The 27254-nt window shown below is 39.0% G+C and overlaps 1 protein-coding gene across 1 annotated transcript in view; it reads right to left on the minus strand.

The window, feature by feature from the left end:
• Positions 1-27254, minus strand: part of gphnb (gephyrin b) — a 137540-nt gene that overhangs the window by 109274 nt on the left and 1012 nt on the right. The window lies entirely within an intron of this gene.

The raw sequence follows: 27254 nt of genomic DNA on the forward strand, positions 1-27254 counted from the left end.
AATATCTGTAAGTTATTTTGATGGAATGGCCGATATCCAATATTTAACTTTCTCGCTAATATCGGCTGATACCGATACCATGCCGATAATATTGTGCATCCCTAAAAACAAGCCATCTGATGAAACCACCTTGGTCTTATTTGGACATTTGTGATTAGATTATCAATATTATGTTACACTTCAAATACCTAACAATAATCAACTGATTAAAAAAAAAACATTCAGCCACAAACCTGCATTCAAAGTAATTTAAATCTATCCACAAACATCATAACCTCCTACAAAAAAAGAACAGAGAGAAAATAGGCCCTTAGCTAATTCAATGCGTTCAATTAATTTTTGTTCAGAGAAGTTATATTTGATGAAAAAGCAATAGCCTCAAATAATTTGTTAAGATTTTTAAGTGTAAAGTATATTTAAGTATTCTGATGTTATCCTGGAAAATATTTTTTAATAAACAGTAGTCAAAAAGGTCCCAGATTGGAAAATAATGGAAAAATGTTCATAAGGGAGTCAAACTAACCTTTCTAGCCATTCAAGAAAACTTTGTTAAATTTACACTTGGTCACATTTACACTAGGCAGTTGATCTGAAAGTCACTCTTTTCTAAATTAAACAGTGTTCTGCTGCAGCTCACCTTTGTCCTGAAGTTCTGCCAGTTTAATCCAAAAACAACAGCTGAAAACAAAATATTTCAAAAGGTAAAGACTTGCTTTTTTTGTGCGAAATGAAGCAAATAAACTGTCGGTTAGAAAGTTAAAATAACTTCTAGTACCTACACCTGACCAGCAGGTGGACATGATTAGCATCTAGCATGCATACAGTTAGCACTGCAACTAAGGGTGGGAGGTAAAGTGTTATTTTAGATGCATTGTCAACATAGAAGATTCTGAATCAATTTTCAATTGCCAAAAATGGATTTTGTTCAGTTTAATCGGTGATGTCACTTTAGGAGTGTCAGCAGTTGCTGTTTGGTGTCATTTGTCCTAGCAGAGTTAGCGTAGCTTCCTGTAGCAGAAACATGTTGCAGTAAAGCTGTTTTCTCATCTTTTTTTGCTGAACTTAAAATAATGTAAATAATAGTTAGTCATCAAGAATGACAGTCTTTCGTAATGACTTTCAAATGTTTGTGTATACATTTCTGGTGATTAAGATGCTAATTGTTACCTTTTCTATAGAGCTTCCATAGCTAATTTAGCATCGACGCTAAATGTTGATCAGCAGGTTGAGATTTGTTTTTTTTTTTTTACATGCTACTGTGCACATTTTATTAAGCATGAAAATATATAAATCACTTTTAATTTATGTATTAAATGTACAATGTTTGTATTTTAATGTACCTGTAGTTATTTAAGTTTAATAGTACCACGTTTTTTGCTGTATAAGTCACGTTTTTTTTTTTGTTGCTTAATTTGAATGCCCCGTAACTTATACGTCGAAGTGATGGATTTATGGATTTTTTTCCCATATTTATAAACTAGGTTTTGGTTGAGATATGACCGTTTTCATTCACTCTGACTGAAAATATTGAACACTACCGTTTTCACCTTTACTATAAAGTCGAGCAAACAAATAGTTGTTTTAAGGTGATTATCTGGTTAAATTTCCAAGAAATGGACAACGAGTCGCCCTCTGTGCATTCATGCTTCCGCGTATTGGCTTTTGAAAATGCAGCTGATTTGATCGTTAAAGTGCATTTATTAAAGAAAAGTTAGACTGAGACACACATTTGTTATAATTTCAAGCAAACAATTGTTTTTAAGTGTTAATTTTGTTAACGTCCTCCCATGCACAGCCACCATTTAGCAGCCAATCGATTTTTGGTACAACACCGGCCCACATACCTGGGTTGTCAGTGGTGACACGTGACAAACACAACGCATCAGTGGTGATGCATAATAGATGCGACTTATACGGCAAAGCAACATATTTATGGATTTTTCCACTTTATTAGACATATTTGGACTGATGCAAATTTGAGGGCGGTGCGACGTTTACGGCGGAAAATATGGTAGATGAAATTCATCAATAATTGTTTGATAATCACACCTCAGCCCTCTGAATTATAATCAATATAAACTGTGAGGTGCCTAAAGATTCCCACCCCTAAATGCAACACAAACATGTTTGTCTACATAAATAACACGGTAAACAACTGTCTTGTAGAAAAAGTGGCATAAGATAGAAATACTTGATGTAACATTTGCTCAAAATGCTAGAAACGTTTCAAATGTGAATTGTTTTTAAATGGAAAATAATTTGACCTGTTTATAAGAACTTCTCCCTGACTTCTGATTTTGCAAACCTAGATTGCTCTGACTGCTGTCTCAAGCAGGTAAAACAGTGACTACTAAAAACTCAACACAACACCACTGAATCTCTTCCTCCCCCAAATATTTTTACATCATACTAAAGTTATAGGCCACTTATTTCCAACACTGCAAATGGTTAATGTTAATGTTAATGTTAATTCTATAAATTTATATGTAAACACATACAAACACACAAAACAATAAACTCCCTTCATTACCATCAATGCAGAGTTTTACTTGACCTCACAAACACACACACAAAAATTTTCTACAGTGTGTTACTTGTCTAACTAACTTCAAAGCATGTCCTATAACTAAAATTGAATTGTGGGGACTTGCTTTATGTTCACAGAAAAAGACGTGACCCCGTAACAAGATGAAGGTCCTCACAACATGACTATTACCTGAACCACAGAGATGCACACACACATACACGCACGCACGCATGCACCCACACACACACAGGAAGTGCCCCAGGCCCAGCTGTACTAATGAAGAAGCCTGTAAGCAGCTACATTCATTACCTTCAATCCTCTGGACAGTGTCAGCAATTACATTTCAGCTTCCCACTGTCAGGAGCTCTCTCTCTCACACACACATGCACACACACACACACCCATGCATGCACGCATGCACACACACACGATGGAGTGGGGGTTCCTTTCCTGCTCTATTTAGAGGAGGATGTTTTGGCTTGGCTTAGCAGTGACATAAAAAAAATCCACCTTCAAACCCCAACCTGAGACTTGCTACTTCATCAGCACACCCTCTGTAACACGTCTGTCTCCCAGACTTTATGTAAGGTAGAGCTTTGAGGCGGGATGGGGTGCAGTGCTATATTTCACACGTCTCATCGCTTATCCACTGAGATGTCACACATGCACATTTCAGCGTTGGGACAACCAGCAGGAAAGGTCCTGGAGGATCAGCGCATTCAGGACATTTTTCAGGAACTGGAAGCCCCAGTACAACTGACAGCAATATGGAAGATGCATGTGACGAACTCCAAATTATTGAGTCATTTTTCAATTATTCTCACTGTGACTTAATCCACTGGTTATAGTCTTAGATATTGTTATTAATCTATAAGGTATGCTGTGCGATCTCAAGTTTAGGGTGACCTTTATTTTGTGACATTTCCCAAGTTTATTTCCCCCATTATCATTGGGGCACTTCTAACTTCAGTTTTATTAACACAAACTTTGTTTTTTAACATTTGGTGGTATATTTTTACCATGTAAAATATAATTCTGCATAAAACCAGGGAATTCTGCAGATTCTACAATGATTTTCATCAGAATCCTTGTGTAGTCCTTTTTCTGAGGAACGTCAAACGTCCTGGAGGTACAACCACAGAAGAATCTGCACAAATTTTCAACCTATCCAAATGGCAGAAACTCCAGCTGATGCTTCACAAATTTAATCCCACTAATCAAGAACAAACGGAGGAGCTTGTTAAGCTTTTGCTAAAGCATGCTAAATTATGTGGTCAGATGAGACGGACAGTAAATAATGAGCTGTTTGGGCTCATGAACTAGGGAAGGGTGGAGTTATTTTTGATGAATCACAATGCAGACAAAAACAATTCTGTCCATTAAAAAAATGCCAGAAATGCACTACTAGTTAATGGTAATAACAGTAACGAGAGAAATTGCATTTCCTGCAAAAACGCAGTGTGAGTGCTTATTGCAGAAGAACTTGCTGGAAAAACAGCTGAAATTGACTAAAAAGCATGTTGTGGAAGAAGAAGCCTAAATTAGAAGAAACACAAAGAACATACAGTACTATATTTGCTGAAATAAGTGAAAAATATAAAATTAGCAAAAAAATAGCTCAATAGTAGCTGAAAAAATTTAAACTATCGGAAATCAGCAGAAAGGAGCACAACAAGCTGAAATTAGCAGAAATGAGTTAATTAGGCTGAAAGAAGCAGAAATTACCACAAATACTTGAATTTATGTAAAAACAGCTGAAATTAGCTAAAAATGCTAAAAAGGTAACTGAACAGGTAGAACAAGATTAAATTAGCATAAGAAAGCAGAATGAACACATATTTGCTGAATTAGGCTAAAAAAAAAGGTTGAAATGAGTGCAAAAATGTGGAATTAGTAAAAAAAAAAAAAAAAGAAGCTAAAATTAGCATAAAACAGCTAAATAGTAGTTGAAATAGTAGAACAAGCCGAAACTTGCAGAAATAAGCTGAAATGAGCATAAAAAGCTGAAGTTAGCAGAAGAACATAGAAGAAGCACAAAAATGTTGTAGTTGGCAGAATGAATCTAAAAGGATCATAAAACAGCTGAAAAACAGCTGAAATTAGCTGAAAGTAGCTAAAAAAGATTACATTTGCACAAGGAAGCTGAAAGAAGCTGAACCAGAATAAAATGTGAAAGGAACAGTAAAAGGTTGTAAACAGATCTAAAGATTTGAAGCATGTACAATTAACTTAATTTCCTGAGGAAAAAAAGTGGCAGAAAAGGCTAAGCATTTCAAAATGCTAAGTTGCACTAATATCAAAAGTCAAAGCATCCTTCTTCTGAACGAGCTGAATGTTTTGATATAAGATTTGTTGAAATAGCACAAAAATTGTGGAATGAAAAAAGTACAGAAAAACGTACGAAAGAAAAATGGATGACAATAGTTCATCAGAATTCACACAATTAAAATGCAGAACTCTGAATTGTGGAGGTGCAGTGTCCAAACAGTGTATGGCACACACACACATCAAGACACACCAGAGACAGCACCTTCTGCATAGAAAGCCTATGTCTGGAAGTACTTGTTTTCTATGACGTTAAAGGGAAATAAATTGGCAAGAGCCACACTATACGTTTGTTTTGTACACATTTCTATTTGGAGGAAGAAGAAAGAACAGTCTCTGACTAAACATGGACACAAAATTTCTGTCCATGTTCAGTAGTTGGAAACCAGGCCTTGTAAGCTATATTCATCACAGCCATTCCCACAATCTAAAGGGGAATATAGAAATCTCTGATTGCTGGAATGCTTTTGCCTTTACAGTCTTTGATGCTTGTTTATAATAGCTCAAGCCAGAACATTAAATCACAGAAAGAAAAAGAAAAAAACAGCATACATCAAAACTTGAGTGTGATTTCTTTTGAGCTCAAAAGTGCATATCTGTGGAAAGAAATTCACTAAAGTTCCCTTAGTTTTATAAATTAGCCTTCAGTTTAAATGGCAGCTTAAATGTTTATTAAGATAAATTATGCACCATATTCCTTACATAAATTCAAAAGTCTGTTCCAGAACAGTTGCACTTTAATTATGTGACCTACAGATAGTTTTATTTCTAATTTGGACATTCCAGTGATCGATAATTACATACAGTGAACAAATGACGGCAGAAAACCTAAACGTGTGGGTCAGAAAAGAAAAAGTGTGGGTGGTTATAGTTTAGGGTGGCACAGTTGGTAGAGCTGTTGCCTCTCAGTGAGAAGGTCACTGGTGCAAATCCTGGCCGGGGACCTTTCTGTGTTGAGTTTGAATGTTCTTTTCGTGCATTCGTGGGTTAGTGCATACTCATTTTCAAGAGAATAATGGATGGATGGATGGATTATGCTTTACTCTCCCAGCTGTATACAGTCGTGTTGGGATTAGGAAAAAAAAGCACCAGTCAGGCTTGTTGCAAGGTCTTAAATGATGCAAAAGGGGCAACAAATCTGTCAAGCCATGTCAAGTCAGAATGGTTCAGCTGTGAATGTGTCACGCATTTAGGGCTGTAATGTGTGTGAGTGTGTGTGGGCGGGCCACGATATTAACATTTGATTCCCACGTACCATAATCTGAGAGGGTTTTGTAGTAAAAGCAGAAAAGGTGTGACACTGATTAATAAAGAAGTAGAATGGCACCAAAAATACACACACCTTACGAGGTTTGACCATCAAACACACCTTGTTATGAGAAAAGCTGGCCTCTTCTATTATTCACACGCTCCCTTAATACAGCTTGCTGCTTCTTTTTGCTTGTGAGATGGAGCGAGCTGAACAAAGACAGACACTGAAGGTAAAAAAAAAAAAAAATAGCAAGAGCGAAAGGTAAAAAAGACAAAAACAGCGAGAAGGAAGAAGAGACTTAGTCAAAGAAAAGTGGGATATATGTGAGACATAAAAAATTGTGAGTTCTTATAATGTTCATCAAACGTGATTCGGATATCATTGCTGTGCACCTAAACAGTAAAACTGTTAGAAATGCACCTGTGAACAAGGCCAGAATGGATATATAACATGCATGCCATACATACTCTAAGCACAAAAAGCTGTTTTAATTAAAAAAACAACAATTGTGCATCATTTCACCTCGGATCAATCCCTCAACAGAGTGCTGTGTCTGCATCGGTTGCCTCAAAACCAAAAACAAATCAGATGATGGCGGCTCCCAGAAGCATGTGTCACACACATCAATCAGTGTGTCGCGCCTTGACATGGCTGGTTTTGTGGCCCCAGGAGGGACGAAGTAGTGGGAGGAGGAGGGGAGAAGGAACAAGTGACAAGTCTATGGACACCCTGGCAGCGTGTCAGGCCATGGAGTGGAGGGGCTGCTGCCAAGGGTGATGGCCAGAAGTCTCACAGTGCTGCTTAATGCTTTGGCTTCTTCACCATCTTATCTGTTTCTGTTGGGCTGTACTTCTACGCCAAAATCAACTTTAAAGAACAAGCAATATATTTTTCTTTCTAGGTAAAGAAAAAATACAACTACACTATTCAATTTATTTTCGTAACATGATTGTGTGTGTTGATTCAGCGCTTTCACCGTAGTGAGCCTGCTTACCTTTATTCTTTGGTCTTTTCTTCCTTTTTGTGCTCTTTTAGCCATTCAAAAAGTCAAAATGTTCAGCTTATTCAGAACATTCTGGCATTTTGTTTTGTTGTAATATTTATACTTTTCAAAACATTTTTATTTAAAACATTTCTCCACAGAACTACGCTGAGATCCCTAATTCTTTCAAAAACATTTTCCCCTTTGAATCTCCTTCAGCATTCTTTCTCTGTCTTTGTCTACTTACGCTACCTTTGTATTTTGGAAATCATTTTACTACTTCCTTCCTTCTTTCTTTCCTCCCTTCCATCCTTCCATATCCACCATCTTCTGCTAGTTCCAAAGTTGGGTTGCAGGGGTAGCAGTTTGAGCAGAAAGCTCCATATATCTCTTCCACAGCCACCTCTTCTATACCTTCTGAAAGGACTTCAAGGAGGTCCCAAGCCAGCTGAGAGACAGTCTTTCCAGCATATCCTGGGCCTTCCCTGGGGTCTCTTTCCAGTTGGACATGCCCAGAAAACCTCCATAAGAAGGCATCCAGTGGGCAACCTTAAAAGATGCCTGAACCACCTCAACTGGGTCTTATCGATGTGGAGGAGCAGCGACTCAATGCAGAGTCTCTCCCACATAGCTGAACATCTCACCCTGTCTCTAGCCACCTTTCAGAAAAAACTATTTCAACCACATGTCTGCAGTCTTGTCCTTTAAGTCATTACCAACAGTTTCTGACCATAGCTGAAGGTAGGTACAAAAAGAGCTTCACCTTGCATATCAGCTCCCTCTTTTCTTGCTCATGAACTTCTCCGGTCATTTTATTACTTCTAGCTAACATTTTGCAACCTTTAGCTTTAAGCTAGGATTGCTGGTATTTTCAGATTTTATTTGGGGTTTGCTCCATGTAGCTTTTAGTTAGTGTTCTGCTTCTTTTAGCTTTAACACCTCACATTTTCCTTCTTCAGCAAATCTTTTCAAAGTCATCCATAGCTAAGCATGCGCATCTTAATTTCCCAGAAAACATGGGTGATGTTGAAATATGCACGTTCCTCGTCTGTCGTAGCAGGGAAGCAAACATAAAAGCTTCTGCACTTCACTGAACACTTGAGAAGGTTGTTTCTCGTTGAGTTCCTCTACCATCTCTTGATTCTTGTTACTAAAGTGAAGATGGACAAGTCAAACAAACTGTAGAGACCGTTTGCTGCGTGGCTCGTGTCTGTTTAAGAGTAGTTTTATTGTTTGACTCAAACACTGTGCAACATACAATGGGCAGCAGCACATGTTTGCAACAGGAGTATAATTTGCTGACTGGTAATTTATGCCACATAATACTCAAAACAGTACACCAGTTCTTCTATAACAGTCAGTCATCTGAGACACATTTAGAAGAAAATGAGCTAAACCAAAGTAGCAGATGCCAGAGTATCCTGACTGCTGTATTGGTCTGGTTAAACAATTCAATAAATAAACACGGTTCCCATAATGCAACTCAGTAGCAGCTTTCATTACACTAATTCTGCCTGCTAAGGGCTAATATCGTTCACGTCCCCTAGCCCCTATTTCGCTCATTATGTTTTGTATATTAAAACAATGATCCCAGTCTCCAAGCCAAAATCAAGACCACCTCGGTGACGTTGCTGAGAACATTTATTTGAGCTGACAAAACTCGTCCATATTTGGAGAAAGAAATTAAACAACCATATTCACAGGCTTGGTAATAATTTACAACCAACACACACCAATCAGCCACAGCCTTTTAAAAGCACGGATAAACAAAGCATCAAATAATAATTGTTTTTTTGCGTAGCCAAACATCTGCTGGGAAACTTTTTGGTATTCATGTGAATGTTTTCCTCCAGCAAGGTGATTTGGCACATAAAAAAAAAAAATCAAAAGAAAATGCCAAAGACCAGCTGAAGGAGCAGAGAGCCTCTAAATGTCTGCAGATTGTGATCCATTTGAGCAGCTGCAGAATGTGCTGGAAGAAGCCAAATCTTCGAAGGCTCTATCTCACAAACTACTTGACACAAATAGATTTGATGTCTTGAAGCCAGAATCCATGGGACACAAGAAGTTCAGCATTGAGTGAAAGATGTTGTAGCGGTTATTCTAAAATTGTGACAAGAGAACGTGTATATTCAGTGTAGTCATAAATGTTTTAAACTAAATGTGTGTGAATGTCTGATGACGATGCACAACGCGTTTAGAAAAGAACAAAATCATGCCATTTGTACTGAAGGGTTTTGTAAATAAAAAGCCAACTATTTACCCAGCAGTGTCATCAACAAGCTTGTGAGTGAGCAGACAAACCAGATGGCTACAAATCCAAAGCACACAAACCTCTAAAAACTTGGTGACGATCTCAGCATTGTCTGCAATATGTACACTTGCAATATGTGCAAAACATTTAATGTTGCAATATTAGTGGTGATTCATTCAACATTTATTTATACAGGTTAATCCCATTGAGCCTCGGGGACTCATTTACAAGAGAGACCTGATTTTTAACAAAGAGTGATGACAACAGTGGACAATAAAGACAACAACAGACAATCATAAAGGATGCACACAAAGTATTTTTTTAACATGTGAAAATAAAATGGTAATTAAAAAAAGAAAAGAAGCAAAAAACAAACAAACAGCTAGTGTAGAAAACTAAAAACAAGAACATGTCTGCATTGGTTTTTCCCAGGAACTTAACGGATGTTTAAAGTCACTTAGAGAGGTCAAGGTCGAGAGCTTCAGATCTTTTTGCAAGATATTCCAGGAAACAGGAGCGGAGTAGGAGAAGGCCCTGTTGCCAAGTTCAGTCCACACTGAGGGAACACTGCAGGTAATAATGTCCTGAGAGCGCACGCTGTAGCTGCACTCATGCAGAGACATGTAGGAGGAGATGTATGAAGGCAACAGACCAAGAAGTGATTTAAAGATAAAATGTACCAGTGGGAAAGTCTGCGTGAAGTTAACGATGACCAATTAACCAGTTAACAGGGTGCAATGGTGCTTATGGTAATAACAGCCAGTTATAATAATAATAATAATGTGTATGTATTGTCATCGTATGTTCCCATACAATGGTGAAATTGTCTCTGCATTTAACCCATCCACCACCAGGTGGAGCGGTGGGCAGCTATTGAAAGCTGCCCAGGGAGCAACTGGGGATGAGGTGTCCTGCTCAGAAACACAACAAGATGTGCAATGACTGGGGATCGAACCCGGGACCTTCGGGTCCCGAGTCGGCTGCCCTGCCTCTACACCATCTCGGCATGAATCTTAGGCAGCATCCAACAGCTGCAAATTGTAATAACTGTAATAAGTTGTCACCTGCCATAATGTGTGTGCATGCATGTGTCTTTTTTGCCAGTCTGTTAGTAAAATATATTTTGAAATACTGGTTCAGATTTTGAGGAAACGTTCAAAGTAATAAATGGGTGTAGAGCTAGACATAATACATTTCTGGAATTAACTCAAATTACAATGGCTATTACAGCTAATCAACCTTAGACACCACAAAAATGGTTGTACTGCAGTAATTTTTACAGATGATATACAGATGTGGTTCCTAGAGTTTCCAAAAGCAGAATGGGAGGAAGAGCTTTCAGTTATCAGGCTCCTCTCTTGTGGAACCAACTTCCAGTTTCTGTCTGTGAGGCTGACTACTTTTAAGAGCAGGCTCAAATATTTCCTTTTTGATAAATCATATAGTTAGGGTCAGCTTGGGTTTCCTGAGCTATCCCTTAGTCATGCTGCTACAGGCTTAGACAGCTAGAGGACGAATTGACCCCATTTCCTCACTCTGCTACCGTCTTTACTTACTCTACCTGTACTTGTAATTATTTATATCCTTAACATGTGTTTTTTGTCTTTCCTCCAACAGAAGTAGGCCCACTCTATGTTGCGGTTCTTTTTTAAACCTGTTTTTTTTATAATGTGTGTACTGTACATGCTGTGCAGTACACATGCTGTGCAGTACTGTACATTTATCACATCTTTATCACCTTTACTAACCTCAGATAAGTAGATTGAAGCTTGTCTCCCTGTGTATGACCCTTGGCTGTTCTCTGACTAACCCACTGAGTTCTGGATGGATCTAAGCTAAGCAACAATCCCACTCAGGACTCAGCTCTCGTGGTGACGTCACTAATCTCTCCATCCGGCCCAATCCTCTACCTGGGGAAGTGAGTTTAACTACTGGATCAAGTCCCTTGATCTGAGCTCTAAAAGAAGGTTAGTGGGTTTTTTTTTTTTATATTGGAACTTTGTTCAAACTCCCAGTCCTTCCACAGTCATTAACTCATGCTCTTCCTCCTCAGACTTTCCAGTGTGTTTCCACAGACTTGTGCTGACTTACACCAGTCTTTTCAAAATAAAACTTATTGAACATGCTCCATGTCTGGTTAAATTTTCGGGTCTTCCGCTAAATTCATTACAGGGAAAGGTTAATGAGTGTGGGGAGGGTTTATAAAGCCTTTATATATATATATATATATATATATAATAGTAAAACAATAATAAAATAATAATAATATAATGCCGCTACTTTGCAGATTTTCTCTGAAACGTTACCCCCGTTATAGGTGAGGGATCACTGTACACCTGGACCTCCATTCTGTGCTTGCTTGTTTCTCCTTCCTGTCCTCTCAAACCTCAGTTGTTCGAAGCAGATGGGCTCTCGTCCTGTGCCTGGTTCTGTTGGTGATTTATTCCCATTAAAAGGGAATTTTTCCTTTCCATTGTTGCCTTTGTGCTTGCTCAGAATGGGGGACTGCAACGAAGTAAAGATTCAACTCAATCTATGACTTCCTTATATAGATAACTTTTACAATTTGGCTTTTATAAAGTATATGAATGTTTTTGTACAGTGCCCTGAGACAACTTATGTTGTGACTTGGTGCTATATAAATAAAATAAACTGAATTGAATCGATATTCAGCTAAAATCTGGTGTAGTAGGAGTTGAGTCAGCTTCAGCAAATACTCTGAGAGCTAACAAATGGCACATGGTCTCTGTTCAAACCTTTGCAGGTGATATGAAATACTACTGGAATTGCTCCTTACACCTAATTATTCATTTGATTTACGACTTGCTGTTTTTTGCAATAACAGTGATTAAGTGAGATACTTCCATGAAGTAAACGCAGGTCATAGAAATACAGGCATCGTATTCTTTAAAGGAATGCGTATTGGCCACCACCTTTCATGTTAGAGTTTTAGACTAGATTATCTTACGCCAAGAAAAGGTTTTTGATCAAACTTTGAAAATAACATTAAGCCTCATCTCATGAGATATATCGGATGAGCAATATGAGCACTTGGAGTATGCACTGTGACTGTCAGTTACTAAGAAAGTTTCTTTTGGCTGCTTCCTTCTTCAGGGGTTCCCACAATGAGCATAAAAGATTTGGCAATTGCTTAACACCGGATGCCCTTCCTGACAACCTGGGCTCAAACACGCAACCTCTGGATTACGAGACCATGGCACTTGCCAACAAGCTACCACAGCCCCCCTGTGATGGTCAGCTACTACACCAAATTTTAGCTCAATATACACTGAGGTGTAGCCATTTTGGTGTAGTTTAGTCAATTAGCAGTGGCAGCTGTCTTGAATCGGTTGTAGAGGTTTAGCCAATCACTACTTTGAGAGTTAAGTTAAAATCCACACAGTGGTTCAGATATTTTATTAACAGGCAAACAGGGTTGATTCCAACGATTGATTAAGCAAAGATGTGTAGTGTGTATTGTCCAGAGTATGTGTTGCAAACCATATTCAGGTACCATCACACCAAACATTAGCTCAAGATCTGTCAAAATGGCTGAGTTATAACTATTTCTGTGTTTAATAGGTTGGTTGACTGTGGTGACCGTCTTGAATGAAGCTGACTCCAAAATGTATTATGTCCTAAAAGTACATCCATGGATAACTCTTCGAAAGTTTCATTAAATTACACACACACACAGGCACAAGCAACAACATTATTGCTCCGACTTTGCCAGTGGGCGATAATTAGTGTTAGCTTGTGAAGATATAAGTAGAGCTGATGTGACTGTTTGCATTGTTACCTCTGATCTGCTCTCTATAAATATCTCTGTGGGACATCAACACCCATTCAGCTGGTGATGGATGTTAGATACGAGCGTGACGACCTCTTGCCCAGTGTGAAACATGAGAAAGGTATAAGTTTCAGGCACCTATTAGATGGAGACTGATAAAGAAGCAAGTCACGGTGGCAGCACACTGATGAATCAATGGCGATTTTCTCTTTGTCCCCTTCCCCCACCGCCAGCAACTTCTCTGTTCTCCAGCTGCTTTCACTCCTCATGTCACTTTACTCTGATTAACACCTCAAGCCAGGACTCGGGATCCAGGAGCAGCAGACCCTTAGAGCGACTCATCAGTTAAAACCTCCATTGTATCTTTATCTCAATCTCCATCACCATCATTCTGCAGCCGCTCTCTTCACACGAGTTATCACGAGGGACTGACCTGAGCAAAGGAGGAAGGACTCAATGCCTGGCTTTTCAGAGAGTAAAGAGGCAAACAGGACATGTGTTTGATTTAAAAATCTTAAAGTTCTTTGAAACATCTTAGTAAACTCATAATTTTAAAACTATAGACATTTAAAGTACCTGGCAGACTGGAAAATAAAAAGTTGCGTCTCAAATCAGAAAAATAACTTGTACATACTTCTTCACTCAGATGTGAAAAATGTTGGAAACTATTCTTCCAAGTGATTCATATTCAAGTTATTTTTGTCTTAATTTTTTTTCCATTTGGTCAATTTTATTAATTCAAAGTTTTATAAATGGCATTGCAACAGAAAGTGATTTATGGGGGTTGATTTAAAATTATTGTGTTTATTTATTAATTGATAAATGACATTTTCATTTTCAGTTCACAAAGATTCAGATACATAATTAATGGATTTTTCACAAATATGTAGAAAGAAAGAGTAAATGTAATAGCATATATCCCGGGGCGGAGCTGTTCGTTTGCTCTTCCATTTGGGCCACATGAAAGTTGGTTAAGATGTAAAGAAAGAAACCAGTTTAGAGGTTAATAACAGTATCTGCTTCAATGTTCTGTTCATTGCTTCTTATGCTTTTCTATGGCAGGCATCAATAATGGCTTCAACATATTCTATTAGATTATTGTACTTTTCTCTGTATAAGTCATACCTATTGCATAAATTAGCATGCCCTGCGACTTATACAGCGAAGCGACTTATTAATGTTTTTTCCCCATATTTATAAACCAATTTTTGGCTGCGATCTGACAATTTCATTCATTCTGACATGGAAAATATTGAACACTACCATTTTCAGCCACTAGAGGGAGCTTGAGTAATATGGCAAGCCAAGTATTAATGGGACACTTGGCTTGCCATACAAAGCCACCTTCGTCTCGCTCCGGAACGCCCCGAGCGAATGTCAAATCAGCTGCATTTCACCGCGCCGCCCAGGCGAAATGCAGCTGATTTGATCATTAAAGTGCATTTATTAAGGAAAAGTTCAACTGAGACACATCTTTGCTATAATGTCGAGCAAACAAAAAATTGTTTTTAGGTAGTTATCTTGTTAAATTTCGAAGAAATGCACAGCAAGTCCTCCCTCTGCATGCTCCCGCAGCCGTATATCGGCTTTTGAAATGCATCTGATTTGGCAATTAATGTACATTTATTACAGAAACTGAGACACACCTTTGCTATAATTTCGAGCAAACAAATAATTGTTTTTAAGTGTTAATCTTGTTAAATTCTTGTTAAAGTCCTCCCATGCAGACTCTCGTGGCCGCCATTTGGCAGCTAATCAATTTTGGCACAACACCGGCCCACGTTTCCGGACGGTCAGCAGTGATGCATAACAAACGTGACGCCGTCAGTGGTGACGCATTATATGTGCGACTTCAATGGCGAAATGACGCATTTATGTTTTTTTCCACTTTATTAGACATTTTTTGACTGATGCGACATGTACGGCGGCAAGTACGGTAAATGTTTTAGCGGTATTTTGCTGGTTAAAAAAAAAAAAAACATTCAACATTCATGTTTCTTTAATTATTCAGGAGGACAAGGGAACCAGTCAAACTCTTCCACACCAGTTAACCCAGCCTGAAAATGTCTTTCCAACCACCCTCAATGGGGTTTTCTTTGGCGAGTCCATTCTTCATTCGTTTCTCACACAACACTCTTCTTCAAACTTGCAACAATCAAAATCTTAAGAGTAGAAAAAAATATAATTTCGTATGGAACAGAAAAAAAGAGGCACATACACGTGGAAAGAGGAACAGAGTCATTACTTTTACTCAAACACACATACATCCACTCCGCTCGCCAGCTAAACACCAAAAATAATTATTTTGCTTTGAAGGCTTAATTCACATTCTGTGTCCGTGTCCCTTATCCCATATTGTCTATTCTGGTCATGCAGATCGCATGCCTTACCGCTGGCCACTGTGACAGCTGTGTGTGTGTGTGTGTGTGTGTGTGTGTGTGTGTGTGTTTGATGCAGAGGGAGGGGAAAAAAATAAAACCAGAGGACTCTGAGCTTTAACTACAGCACGAGCCCAACCCAAATGAAAACTAAATCCTTCTCTGACCACATAAAAAAGGAAAAGCTCACACATTTGCAAAGGGCTAAATTACAGTCCACAAACCATCCATGTGCCTGCTTATTCTCCCCGAGGATTACAATACTATTACCTGTTATACTTTACACACTCCTGAGAGCAAACACCTCAGCATCAATGCCCATAACAAGCTCTGAAGTCATATTAGCAAATCATCTAGATATGATACAATATTGGAATAAGACAGAAAAGGAGAAGCAGGAACAAGTGCGCTGTAGCTGTGTTTCTTTCAGATTTAGAGCTGTTTTTTTAAAAAACATATTCCTCTCAAACGAGCATACTGCTGAACAGATGCCCACCTATCATCACAAGGCATCACCCCAGCGGCGCCTCTGAGATGATTCAACCGCACACAGACACAGACAGTTGGGTCAAAGCAGGAAAGGGAAGAGTAAATCCATGCTAGTGGGTATAGTCACATGCCTTGGGCTCACACACTACTCTCATCCAACATATTTTTACATCACTGGTGAACAGAAAGTGAACTTCTGTTTTGTGTGTGGATGTTTTTTTTTTTTTTGTGGTTTTAGACTTACGTTACGTTTGTCTTTTTCAGAGTCAGCAGAGTGGAAAATGCTTGGGAAGAATAAAAGTGTGTTGCTAATTGTAGCAGTGTGGCCAGGAGGGTGTGTTGGGCTTCCCAAAGTATTTCATGAATACATGGTTGACAATATATTCCTGGTTGTAGACAAAACTTCAACTGTTTGATAAAAAATTGATTAAGTAAACAACATTTTTCTGTTATACATGTTTTAAGCCAAGATCTGAATTTATTATAGAATTTTTTTAATGTTTTAATATTTTTCTATCAAACTCTGCAACCACTTGTACTATCCATCCATCCATCCATCCATCCATCCATCCATTATCCGCTTCTTCCATTTTGGGTCACGGGGGTCGCCGGTGCCCATGTCCGGCAATCACTGTGCGAGGGGCGGGGTACACCCTGGACAGGTCGCAAGTCCATCACAGGGACACTTGTACTATCTAGTTTTTAATATTATTTAAAAAATATTTTATTTTAATTATATGTTACTTTTTAATTTTCCAATTGTGGAAGGCTTGCAAGGAAAAAGACAGTTTAGAGTGGGTTTGTGAGTTTGGGTAACGCATGGATGGATGACGTATTTACTAACACAACAGCAAGTATTGCTATATAAATAGGATATACAGTATATTTCCCAGTTCTTGTAGGAAATATGTTACCGTCAATTTAATCTGCTGTCTGTTTGGAGAAATAAATGATCACAATGAATAAAGTGGAGGAATTAAACACCATTCCCAGGTAGATTTTAGCATTGATGAGCAGGAATGTTGGTCGTAAAGACATAAGAGAAAATCTAGAGATCTAGAAAACAGCCATTAAAGAATTCTGTTTCCTTCCTTTCTTAAAATTTGTTATAGCGTTATGTCAGATTGTTTGCAGTTTTCAAATAGTGAATGATACAAAGCTGAACTCCAAAGCAGACTTTATGATAAGTCTGACAACCCTTGAAGGAATGCAGATCTCCCACCACCTTTTATGCCAGAGTTTTAGACTAAGATCATTTTATGATGAGAAGAATTTAAGTCATTTTTGTCAAGCCTTAAAAGTAATTTGCACAACCTCTTGCAACTTGAGATATCACACTCAGTTTTTCTTTTTCTTAATTGAGGATGACACTTGGCTACAACCACACCAGAATTTTAGATTCAGATTTTAGCTCTATTAGTTTCTTCTTTCGGCTGCTCCCTTCCTCAGGGGTCGCCACAGCACAAAGACTTGCTGATTGTTTTTACTGCTGATGTCCTTCCTGCCACAACCACAGACCACTGAGCTACCACAGCCCTGTGTGGAGCAGAGAGCTGCCACCTAGGGTGCCCGTGGGAGAAGATGGTGGGGTTTAAGGGCCTTGCTCAAGGGCCCAGAGTGAGGCAAATGAGGGTGGAGGCAGATGTGTGTGCTTCACCTTTCCCACCCACATTTTGAGGTTGTCGGTCCGGGGAGTCAAACCAGCAACCTTCCAATTACAGACTCAGTAATATTTGTAAAACTGAGTTACAGCCATTTTTGTGTTGGCTAATGTCGCTTAGTTGTGAGGAGCATTTTAAATTGGGTTGATTCCAAACAACCATCAGTTGTAGATATACTTCTAATGATTATTTCAAGAAGGTTTCTCTAAAATCTGTCCAGTGGTCCATGAGAAACAAACACACACGAGCTCCAACTCTACAACGAAAACAACACGTTCAACTCCTCTTGTGCGTTTGTGATGTTACCTCTTTATAGCATGGACGGATGACAGAAAACAGTACACTATAAACATAAAAACTAAGTGCTGAATAATACGTTTTGATGGTTTCAAGTAGGGCTGAACATTTAATTGCATTTGCAATAATATCGCAATACGATAAAAGAGATTTTCTAACCGCGAAGGCTGAGATTTGACTGGTCACGTGATCTGGTTACGTGACCTGCGAGTGAGTGGAGCAGAGCAAAGCAGAACAGGGAGCGGGAGAAGTCAGCACTGCGCTTTAACCGGTTGCACAATGGCGTCAGGCTCGACAGAAGCTGATACATCTGAAAGTTTGGTACCAAAGAGGGGCAGCACGTCCGTTGTTTGATATTACTCCGTATGAACATAATTTGAAACGGCACATGGAAATAACTGGAGCAATAACGGAGTTCATAACAAAAGACATGATGCCCATTAATATAGTGACAACGCCGGGGTTTACGGTTTTGGTAAACACAATGGATAAGTGGTACAGAATTCCCTCGTGTACACATTTTAGCCAAGTTGCTATCCTGGAGCTATACCAAAAAAATGTAAAAATAGAGTTGCAGCAGAGCTGAAAACAGTGTTTTTGCACCTGAAACTCGTTGATTTATTGCTTGTGTTCATTGAAAAATACATAAGAAGACATATTAAATTGCAATATTGAGGTAAAAAAAAAAATTGCAATTAGAATATTTTCCAAAATCGTTCAGCCCTAGTTTCAAGCACTGCATAATACCAGTTCCTGCTATGAAAACATTAAATATTGTAACGCTGAATGTTTGCTTTGCTTGTAGACGGTCGTTTGAGTGATGCAGAGGACCCTGCAGCAGCTCATGCCAATTTGGAGACAGATGACAGTTTTTGGTCAAGAAGCTCTGGCACACTACGCCACTACTTCCTGGCATCACTCCTAAGATCCGTTTGGTGCTGAAGCTGCTAAGGTGAGCTCAGGACAAACTCCAGATAATAAATCACATGGAAAAGCAGATTAAATCATTAGATTTTATTCTGCAGCTAAACACACAGTACAGTCCTGCAAACTTAATTCGAGTCGCTTCTCAGTTTTCCAGATTTTGCCTCCCAGAAACCAGACTTTCTTGTAATATTTTAAGATGAGCTTGATGTTTTGGCAATTGATCAGAGCTTTTATTTGAACGTTTGACAGATTTTTACTCATTTCTAGTTCAGAACGTGACCTGGAAATGGCTTGTAAACTTATTTAACGCTGACAGCACATTCAGACATAAAAAGGCTCCTAAACTTAAGGTATGCTGTCCTAATGTGTCAAAGAACCAATTGAAAATGTTGTGGAGTTAACCAAATCCAAAATGGCTGCCACAGCCAACTAATTGTAGTAAACACACAAATGGATAAAACTCAGTCATTTTTACAGATACTGACCTGAACTTTGGTGTGATAGTAGCTGAGACTGATCACCAACAAACAATCTGATAATTAACAGATTGCACAAGATTTTGCTTTAAAATTTGCAACTACTCATTTGAAGTCCTGTCTGTTAGCAAAATATCTCATTGACCACTGGACATATTTTACTGAGACTTATATAAATTAATCAATGGATGTATGTCTAGAGTGGGTAAACTTTTGGAGTCAACCCAATTTCTGTTAGCTGCCACAGCTAATGAATGTTAGCTAACACAAAAATGGCTATAATTCAGTTACCTTTTCGGATATTGAGCTAAAATTTATCATGGTTGAAGTAGAGAGTCCTCCACAACACACATTTTGGGGGTGACATCTCAGGATATTGCATGAGTTTGTGCATAATCGTGCACTAAGTTTTGAGGAAAACAGCGACAACTCAATTCTCAATATAAAATGATCAATCAGTGCTAGGCTTTTGCATGTTTGTTTTTTTGTACACTCTGAAAATTAATGGAGGAACTGAAAAAGTATCTAAATGTGGTTGTTTTGGCTGATGTCTGCTATCAATTCACGTCTTTGTGATACATGTAAGATTGTAAAGCCGCCCACACATCTCTGGGTCGATCTTAGCTGTTACAACCGAGGGAGACATAAAAAAAAAAAAGGCACAAAAATGGAAGTGAGAAAAAGAGAGGGTTAGGAAAGGACTGATGCGAGGAGAGAGGGAGTAAAGGAGAAGACGTGTACTGTCTGTCGCAGAATATGGAGATTTCCTGAGTGCATATCCAAGTCTGTTTGAGGGAAGACTAGAGTGAAGCCACACGTCTCAGCAGCCAGCATCAATGGGGCTTTCTATGGGCAGCGAATCAAGCCATGAATTCAACAGCATCACGGTCCCTGCATGGAGCACTGCTGTCTAAGAATACACACATCCACACTGGCTTTATGCAGATTAAAGCCACTGAATGTCTACTGTGGGACTCTCTCCATCTCTCTCAGAGTCAGATCTTGGGTGGTATGCGTGGTGGGTCTATGGCTGGTATAAAGGGAACTTGAAAAGTTGCATTTTACAGCCAGGGCTAAATAGAGGTGCACAAAGGCCGAGTGCAAAGCAGATGTGTTTGCAAATGCAGTATGCAGACGTCACGCATGTAAATTCATAAACCAACTCTCGTTTGGAGTGTTCTCTCTCTAGGAAATGTTCTGCACAATCCACATTTTTATACACCTTTAAAGGCGTTATTTAATTATTCAGAATATATATTGTTGTATCTAAAATATTTAAATACTTTTCAATGTCTTTGTAAATTCATGCTCGCTGACAAAACGGTAAGATGGGCGATAATGTTTTGCCCGTGTCTGTGTGTGTGAGTATATCGGAGTATACTAATTATGAGCTAAAATGTGGTGCAGTAGCAGCTGAGACCAACAAGTGTTTCAATTTTTCATGGTAACTATTTGAAATAAACTCTGTTAGCAAAATATCTCCCAACCACACGACAGATTTTAACGAAACTTCTATGAAATAATCATTGCCATTTCATGACAGAAATCCCCCAAAATGTGCAAGCATCATGCTTTGAAAGAACGAGTCTCGGGACAATTAAAGCTGAAGTGAAATAAACAAACGCAGCTTGAACTAGAAGGAGGCCACTGAGCACTCGTGCATCAAAATACACAAACCCACGAGTGTTTACACACCGGCACGAGAGGGAAAAGGAACAGCTCACAACAGGTTGAGCACAGCATGAGCTTCCATCCACTGTTAACAAAGCTCTCATTGTTTTTATGACATCTCTGACAACACGTTCACCCCCAATTATCCTGCTTCCGATTGATTGATTGATTGATTGATTTTTATTGTCAATTCTGCATATGTACAGGACATACATAGAAATTGAAATTGCGTTACACTCCTACTCAAATTGCAGCAAACAACAACATTAGCAAAAATAAACTAACACAACTAGTTATATAAAAAAATATAAAAAAAATATAAAAGTGAACAGCAGCAGGATTATCCTGCTTCCTTTCCTCTTCTCCTGACAAATAAAATCCAGAAATAGGCATGGGCCCATTATTGTTTTCAAGGTATACCACGGTGTTAAACAGTCGTGGCATCAAAATCGCTACATTTTTCTGTGTACTGTTCCTATAAAAAGCCACAAAAATAAATAAATAAATAACTGACAAGGTTATCTCCCTCCTCCTTGATCTGTTCCTCCATTCAGTTGAGTACGGTGGCATAGAGGGGGAATCCCCCTAAACTTTTATGCTCCTTGAACAAAAAGATGGTTGGCTGTATATTTCTAAGGTGAATTACCCAGTTAGTCATGGCTTATCAATCAGAGGAGTGACACACATCTCTCTTTCCAAGGTTATGCTGTTTTAAAACAAACATTTGCAACAAGCTACAAGAGTTAGCATGTTAGCAGGTGAAATATACACCCTACTGCAGGCTCGCTTCAGAGGCTAATGACCTGGCTAACTAGAAAGTTCCTGGAGAAACTTTGACGGGGACGTCCAGACTTGACAGTACTATGTGTTGGGGTTTGCTCTCAGCTACCAGTATACCGAATTTCAGCAGAACAGCTCTAAAAATGGCTGAGTTATCGTATTTTTTTCCTTTTTAACTAAGGCGGCCATCTTGGATTTTTTATTTGGATTCAGTATGTGATAGGGATTGTTCTCAGCTACCACTACACCAAATGTCAGCTGAATTGCTCTAAAAATGGCAGTTATCATATTTTTTCTCTTTTAGCTAAGGCGGCCATCTTGGATATTTGATTTGCACTAGAGATGTATATCAACTCACTCTCAGCTACAACCATACTAAATTTCAGCTCAATATCTCAAAGAATGACTGAGTTATGGTCAATTTTGTGTTTGCTGAGGCAGCTGTGACAGCCATCTTGAATCAAAATGGCTCCAAACGTTAATCGGTTCTAGACATTTATCTGCTGATTACTTTCTGTGAGTTTCAAACAAATCCAACAGTGAGTTGGAAGTAATAAACGACACAATTATTTCAGAATTATAAATACATTTACCTGTTTATTTGTATTTTTTTTATGTAATACATAAACAAAATGATCACAAATAGGTTTAGAATATGTCCTGAATGCAGGAAACAGCTGACCGAGTTTAAACAGAGTGAGTATCAACGTGTTTAATTGTGTTCGCTTTTGTCCTCTATTTGTGTATGTGCATTAAAGATAAAATAACTTCAAATAAATGTATTAAGTATTATTATGCCTATAACTTTTAGCAGCAGTAGTAATAGTGTTTGTATTCCTGTTTTTAAATAGAAGCAAATAAATCCCCTTTTTATATTTTGTTTCGTTCCAATGAAACCGTGGTATTTTTTGCTCAAGGTTATGATATTGTCAGAATCTCATAGCGGTCCTTACCTTCCCAGAAAAACCTATTTTTTTTAACAAAATACACAATCAATCACAAAACTAGCACTTGCACAGCCTCCCCTCTCCAGTGCTGTGTGTCCAGAATCTAAAGTAAGATGTCCCCTGTGTTCTGTCACCTGTCTTTATGGATGCGGGGCTAAGTGATGGAAGAGGGTGAGCCAAGGTCTCATCTGTGTCCTGGAGACTGGGATCAATAGAGGACGGGTGACCTTTCACCCCAGTAGAAAGGAAGACTGAGCTCTGCTCAGGATCCAATTAGCATTCTGCTCACAGGAGCCTCATGCCTCTGCAGCCTGACGGCACAGAGTGGATGCAGAAGGTGTGGCAATAAGGCTTCAACTTGTGAGTTGGTTCAGTCAACATGAATGTCTGGACTTTAATCTCATCGTGGCACCACATCTGTGGAGTTCTGCTGTCAAAATAAATCACCCTACAAATGTTTCCTTTAGCCAGGACGAATCCTATAATCTTATAAGATTAAATGATCAGATAAAAACCGCATATGAACAGTTTCCATAAAGTTTTTTCTTCACTTCTTATCGCACTCAGCCAAAGGCGATAGTGTTTTTGCCTGTCTGTGTGTTTGGATTTTATTGACGCGTTCAGGAAATAGCCACTGTGTGTACATCTACAGGTACGTCTCAACAAATTAGAAGATCATAAAAAAGTTCCAATACTTTTTATCAATCGTTTCAGAAAGTGAAACTCATGTATGGATTCATTACACAGAGTGAAATATTTCAAGACTTTATTTCTTGTCATTTTGATTATTACAGATAATGAAACACTAAAACTCAGTGTCTCAGAAAATTAGAATATTGTGATAAAGTTCCATATTGGAAACTCATGCTAAGCACAAACGAATCCTGGACATGAGCTACAAATGTCTCATTCCTCAAGTCGAGCCACTCCAGAACCAGAGACAACGTCAGAAGTGTCTTACCTGCTGAGGAGAAAAAGAACTGGACTGTTGCTCAGTGGTCCAATGTCCTCTTTTCAGATTAAAGTAAATGTTGCATGTCATTTATAAATCAAAGTCCTAGAGTCTGGAGGAAGAGTAGAGAGGACCAGAATTCACATTGCTTGAAGTCCAGAGTGAAGTTTCCACAGTCAGTGATGGTTTGAGGCCATATCGTCTGCTGGTTCTGGTCCACTGGGTTTTCAGAAGTCCACAGCCAGGTAAGATGCTTCTGATGTCTCTGGCTCAGAAGTGGCTTGACTTGAGGAACGAGACATTTGCAGCTCATGATTCGTCTGTGCATAGTGTGCACGAGTTTCTAATATGGAACTTATTATATCTAATATGAAATATTTTACTCTATGTAATGAATCAATGTAATATATGAGTTTCACTTTCTGAAGTGAGTGACAAAAATATTAAATATTTTCACTATTATATTCCATTCTAAGTGTTTGAGATGTGCCTGTATAACTGATTAACATATAGAGCTAACCCAGTTCAAGATGGCCGCCACAGGCATCTGATCTTAAAAAATACACGCACACAAAAGTTTAAAATTTAGTATTTTCTTCCAGATATTGTGCAAAAATTTGATGGGGTTGTAGCGAAGAGTGATGCACAACACATATGCCAAATGCTAATTATTGCACAAGATTGTTAGCTTAAAACTGTAGCATTAAATGTTAAAAGCCAGCCAAGTTTGTCTGTTAGCAAAATTATCTCATAAACAAATAGACAAATTTAAAAAAAATCACAAAGTGATCATTGCACGCACATCTACAACTAATTAACCCTTTGAAGCCAATTCATTTTAAGATGGTCCCCACAGTAAATCAACATAAGCCAAAACTAAACGTCTAGAACTCAATCAGTTTTACTCCCGTTGAGCTAAAACTTGAGATACTAGAAGCTGAGAGTCATTGATAACAGATTTAGCAATATCCTATGAGATTGACCTTAAAGTTACTATCAAGGTTTGACCAAAAACAGCTGTAACTCTGTCATTTCTTTACATAGGATGATCTTAGTCTAAAACTCTTGCATGAAAGGTGGGGAGAGATATGCATGTCTTCAAGAAATGCTGTGTTGTATTCCAGACAGTACAAGTATCCCCACTCAAAGAATACACAGACACACAAATACATCAAAAACATAAATAAGCCTGTCATTTGTGTCTGTGTGTGTCTCAACATCAGCATTTGTATGCAGGAACTGTCAACACTGCACAGCAAAATCAGACTGACAACCAGTCACAATGCTGGGATCCAGTCCAGCATTGAAGCAGCTGATGACACGTGAAGAAATGTACCCCTTTGATGTGGTGCGGGTAATAATGTACGGGTTAAAGACAGGATGGATGACATGCAGCTGAAAGGACAAGAAAACAAACCTTTACAGGGCATCAGGTTCGATTTAATTGTGTGAATGCTGAGTCAGCTTTTTAGCTTTCAGGTACTTTACAAAGCGTTACTGTAGTTAGCATTTAGCTACTTTGTATTTACAAAATAAAATACAGAGAAAGACATGAAGATGATTTCAGTTTATCTTGTGCTCTACAATCTGGTACAGCATTTCTGTTTTATGTTTGTCTTCTTTAAGCTTTTAGCTTCCATTTCAAACATTTGAGCTTTAAACTACAGCTTTGCTAATTTAACTTACTAGTGTCTTTCTTACAAGCTTTAGGATTTTTTCAGATAGTTTTTCTAATTTTAGTAGATTAGCTACAATTGAGCTTTAGCTCTAATTTAGCTCCGTCTGTCTCATAGTTACAGTTTTGCTATTTTTAGCTTTAACATGGCTACTTTAAAAACCTTTTAGTTTCTGACAGGCTTTTAGCTTTTTAACCTTTTTTATATATTTTTAGCTACAGTTTAGCTATTTTTTTTGGTTTTAGCTCCAGCTTATAGCTCCATTTGTCTTATAGCTACTTTTTTTTCTTTTGGCTGCTTCCTTCGTCAGGGGTCACCCCAGTGAACTAACTCACACAAAGACTTTTAAGCTGGATGCCCTTCCTGACACAACCACAGACCACAGAGCTACCACAGCCCTCTGTGTGCAGCAGAGAGCTGCTATCTAGGACACCCGGGGGAGCGGATGGTGGGGGTTCAAGGCCTTGCTCAAGGGCCAAGAGATTGGCAAATGAAGGTGGAGACAGATGTGGGTGCTTCACCATTCAAACCTACATTTTTGATGTTGTCTGGCAGATGGGTCGAACCAGCAACCTTCTGATCACGTGGGGTTTGCCTTCTCTAACTTCTGCGCCACCACACCCCCTAATTTGTCTTACAGCTCCACTTCTGTTAATTTTAGCCTTTACGTAGCAACAGTTTTGCTGATTGTAGATTTTGGCTACTGTTTAGTTGATTTTAGCTTCTGTTCTGATTGCTTTACCTTTAACCATTCAAACAATTCATTCTTAAAAACATTTGATTGTTATGCATGATGATCAATTGTTTTGGACGGATGGTTCCTTATTGCATGTGTAAAGTCAGTTTCTGGGAACTCAACAGGAGGCTGGTTTGAAACACATCAATGAGAGCTATTTTTAAGACAGATCTGGGTGGGCAGGCCGCAGGCTGACCAAGTCTTTAAGATGAAAGACGAAATGTTTCTCCCGAAAATAAATGTCATGATTTGACCCTTTTTGCATTCTTTAGCACGTTTCAGCAAAAACATTCAGCATTTACATCTCTACAGATTTAGTTTCTTGTACGTTCCTTTAAGTTTCTACAGATACAGTTGTGTCAGGGGAGGGATTAAGATGAAAATGGAGGAAAAGCTATTGAATATAGGTGCAAACACCTCCTTTCCGCTCGCCGGTAAAGGCTGCACCGCACTGGTTTGTGAGGGGCGCTGGATTTCAGCACCACGGACAGCGCTCATCCTTTTTAACGCGATGAGGAGGAGAGGAGAAGAAAAAGAGAGGAGGTGGTTGGGGGGGATGAAGGAGGAAACGAGTGGCTGTGGTGGTGTTGGTGGTGGGGGTTTCCCTGGAAGGTTTCAGAGGAGGGTCTGCACAGTAATTCCTCTATGCTGCACACCGCCTACCACCTCTTTCGTGCCGGATTTCCATACGAAACCGCATGTGCGCGAAAGAATTATTTCATGAAATATTGATCGAGTCAGCCGCACACAGGATGGACAGAAAGCTGGGGGGGGGGGGGGGGTTCCTCTGCACAGCGTCTATCATACATCCAGCACCAGCCTCCCCGCCCTCCCTCAAAATATGTTTGATTTGTTCGCATCATGAGCGCAACCCGCCGGGTTCGCTCGATTGAGGCGCAGCCGTGGCAGCAATAGGCTCAGAGCACAGATAAGAGGTGGTGAGAAGGGGGGGGGGGGGGGCACCGGTGAGGATGAAGGCCGGTGGCGAGCAGCTCCATCCGTCGTCTCACTGCCGCACATCCAAGGCGCATATCGTTTCCAAACACTGTCAAGTACGAGACGCGCAGTCATCGAGATGCGTTCAGAGGAGAGAGAGAGAGAGAGAGAGAGGGTGGGGGTGTGGGTGTGTGTGTG

This window comes from Nematolebias whitei, chromosome 12 (assembly GCF_014905685.2).
Source record: "Nematolebias whitei isolate Nwh7 chromosome 12, NemWhi1, whole genome shotgun sequence".
Classification (NCBI taxonomy): Eukaryota; Metazoa; Chordata; class Actinopteri; order Cyprinodontiformes; family Rivulidae; genus Nematolebias; species Nematolebias whitei.